Source organism: Stegodyphus dumicola, chromosome 10, assembly GCF_044657685.1.
Source record: "Stegodyphus dumicola isolate Sdum_Otavi_A_Nest chromosome 10, ASM4465768v1".
Taxonomy (NCBI): domain Eukaryota; kingdom Metazoa; phylum Arthropoda; class Arachnida; order Araneae; family Eresidae; genus Stegodyphus; species Stegodyphus dumicola.
Genome location: NC_140777.1, coordinates 24741299 through 24745114, shown reverse-complemented (window position 1 = coordinate 24745114; position 3816 = coordinate 24741299). Strand labels below are relative to the sequence as shown.

Below are 3816 nucleotides of genomic sequence, written 5' to 3'. Positions count from 1 at the left end.
CCGTTAGAAATTTTCTAATCTTTTAAAAATAATCTATTTTAGTTATTATTTTTCTCAGTAGATGTTACTACTATACCAGGGCTTAAGTTTATAAGCAAAAAATATTCAAAATAGGATCACAAGAGTGATATCCCTGTATCTCGCATTTTTCAATATTTTAAAAATTTTGGTATACAGTTTATGATATGTATGATACTTTTTAATATTCAAAAGTACTTTATTTTCAAAAATCTTAATTGTATTCAATATTTTATAACATTAATTTTGCAGTTGAAATAAGTGGGTTAAAATTTGTCCCACCACACACTTGAATTTCCGCTCAATAGATGGCAGCACTCACGATTATTTTTTTTCTTTTTTGCATCTACTTTTTTCGTGATTGCGCGCGCTTTTACATCCGTTGTATGCTCTGATGTGCTAAAATGTCTAGGAAAAAATTAACAACTCAGGAAGCTTTGGATCTTTTTGCTGAATTGCCATCTGATTGCGACTCAAATGCTTCAGATGTCAGTTTCTGATTCAGATGAAATTGAAATCCAGGAGAGAATAACTGAGGTTGAAGTTATTGCTGAAGAAGAAAGGGAAGTAGTCATAATTTGTTTCGCTTTTTAAAGACACAGATGCATCTATGCATGTGGCACTGTAAATATGAATCGGAAGTATCTACCCACAAATTTATGTCAAGAGGATATATAGACTTTTCAGTTAGCGATGATTCAATTTATTGCATAAAATGGAAGGATAAAAGATCCGTTTCCATCCTGTCTTGCCTGGAAAAGGCAACTGAAATGAAAGAAATTAATAGAAAGGAACGAGATGGAAAGACAAAAAAAAAAAAAAAAAAAAAAAAAAAAAAAAAAAAGTACTGTGCCCAAACAGCATTATTTCATACAATAAGAATATGGGATATGTCGACTGATTGATCAACTGAAAGGACTATATGAAATAGACCGCAAAAGCAAGAAATGGTGGCACATGATTTTTTTTTTTTTTTTTTTTTTTTTACTTTTTAGATGCGAGTATAGTAAACACATTTATTCAAGTTTGTTCGCGAACCTGATCATGATGTAAAAACAATGAAAGGTTTTCTTCTCTCAGTTACAGAAGGTCTAATGGCACTTGCAGGCAAGAAAGAGCTGAAAAGAAAACTGAAATCCCCAGTTCAAATAAAACTAAAAACCCGTTCGTACAACCAGAAAAGACACTAAAAAATGTAAGTAAAACGCCAAAGAGAACGGGCAGGAGAAGATGTGCATATTGCAGCATATCGAAAGAATAACGACGAACATTTTGCATGTGTGAAACATGTGAAGTGCCTCTATGCTTACAAAAGAATGAAATAACATGTTTTTCAAAGTTTCATGAAAGTGACTTTTTTTTCAATTTTAGTCATATATAAATGTTTTTGAATCAAGTGCCAATTTTAATATTTTATTTAGTATCATATGTACGAGTATCAAATTTTAATCTTAAAATAATATTCAAGAAAATATTTTCTTTTGTTCCTAAAATTTAAAAATATTAAATATATACTACATGCAAAATGTGCATATGCAAAATTTTACAAGTCATGCATATATGCAATAAGTACAAAATGCATTTTAGTGTGTTTATTATGAATATTTTAGAATGCACGCTTTATTTTGTTTATTCATTCCACATATAATTTTATTTCCCTGCTATACACCAATATGCTATAAGACATGTGCTAGTTGCATGGTGGGACAAATGGTATCCCACCTTCCACCGTAAAAAATAAAAGCGCAGAATTTTTTTCAAGCCTTAAAGGCACTTAAGTAAGTCCATCTGACTTATTCTAAGGCATTTTTTTAAAGATTAAAATATATTTTAAATATGCGTATCGCAAAGGGTTAAACCAGACTTAAAAAATTTGACAGAAAGGTATTTTTTTATAAATTTTGTCAGTGTTTTAAAAGAAAGGCAAAGATTTCCTACACAGAATTAAAAGCGTTCTGTTGCAAAGAAATCAGAACTTAGTATTAGTTCTGGTGAATTGGGGGGGGGGAGTTTAAACATAATTTTGTCTGTATTTTGAATGACAATAATTTTGTCTCGGTCTTTTAGATGGTTTAGTGAAGCATGTGAATCTGAAATTTATGAAAAACTGGTTACACAATTATAATATTTTATTACAAAAAATAATAGTAGGACTGGAAGGGAATTAACTTTTTTCCTTTCCTAGGTATGTAGTGTGAATATGATCTGATTTGCATAATATATTTAGCCACTGAGTGAATAAATTCCTACTAGTGCCAGACCTGGTCAAAAGACATGTTGCCATTCATACATTACTGCATTCATTGCACTGTTTTTTAAATGATTTGTTTATTTTCTTTACAACAACTATGTAATTCTGCAAAACTCAGGAATCATGCAAACATGTGCCACAGAAAGTGGCCTAAAATGCTTGGTATAAGGATGAAGTAACTTCTTTTAGATATGTTGTGGTTTATCTTATTTGGAAAAGTCTAAAAAAATATCATACCAATTTAACCCCAGAACAGCCGAGAGATGGCAGCACATGATTACAGACCACAAAATTCTATCCCAAGATTCTCAAGGAGAGAGTCAGTCGTCGAACGCGCGCGATGGTGCACGTGTGTAGTTTGGAGGTGAAGATGAAATAAAAATTGTTAAGTTTGAAATGTTGAATCTAATTTGATCTTCCTAAATAATTATCATAGATTCTTAACAATGGTGACCCGGCCTTGCAGCAACCAAGCGTTATTGTTTTAAACTAATATTTGCACGGAAAAAAAAAAAAAATTCTCTTTTTTTTTTACATATTACTTGGGACTTAGCCACGTGACTGGAAATGACTGAAGGAACAGCAATAATCGGAGCAGTAAAGATACCTGTGTACAACTTCGCCGATCCTTCACTATGGTTCACTATGTGCGAAGCAACATTTGAATTGGGAACACCGAAAGCGATATCGGAGTCTCGCACGAAGTATAATTACATTGTTTCGCACCTGCCCGCCGAAGCCGCATCAATTGTGAGAGATGTAATCAAAGCCCCCAACTCCACGGATCCTTACAATCACATTAAAACTGAGCTAATCAAGCGGTGCGGAGAATCGACGCATCAAGAAATGAAAAAACTCCTCGGCGGCGAACAGTTGGGAGATCGCCGGCCAAGTGAACTCTTACGCATAATGCGACGACGCGCTGAGTCATACAGCATTTCCGATGAACTAATGCTAACTGTTTTTACAGCATATCCCGAGTTTCGTACAGGTCGATACTCGCAGCGAACACGCCTTTAACCTTGGATAAAGCTGCGGAAGTTGCGGATCGTGTCATCGATGTATCACCATCTCCTGTAGCGGTAAGTGCCACAAATATTTGTTCTGCTAATATTTCAGATTCCATTGAAGAACGTTTACTCGCAGAGATAAAAAAATTGCACGTAAGAATCGATAATATCTCGCGTGATCGTCGCCGCACTCGTAGTCAGAATAAATATCGCGGCTAAAGAGAACGCAGCCCCTCTCAAAATAAAAACAAGTTTGATACCTGTTGGTACCACCTTAAATTTGGTGAGAGAGCTATAAAGTGTACCCCGCCCTGTAAATTTTCAAAAAACGGCCCAGGCGAGGCATAGCGGCGACTACAGCCTTGCCCTCCAATTCTCGTCGCCTTTTTGTTAGAGATGCGCGCACAAATGTCAACTTCCTCATCGACACGGGTTCTGACGTATCTATAATTCCAGCAACAGCATTGCAAAGGCGAAATCGCATCCAAATGACCCTTTCAGCAGCAAACACTACACCAATTTCCGTCTACACTAGCC

At 35.0% G+C, this 3816-nt stretch overlaps 1 pseudogene; it reads left to right on the top strand.

The window, feature by feature from the left end:
- Positions 1–1933: 1933 nt before the first annotated feature.
- Positions 1934–3498, top strand: LOC146994925 (uncharacterized; annotated as a pseudogene).
- The last annotated feature ends 318 nt before the right edge of the window (positions 3499–3816 follow it).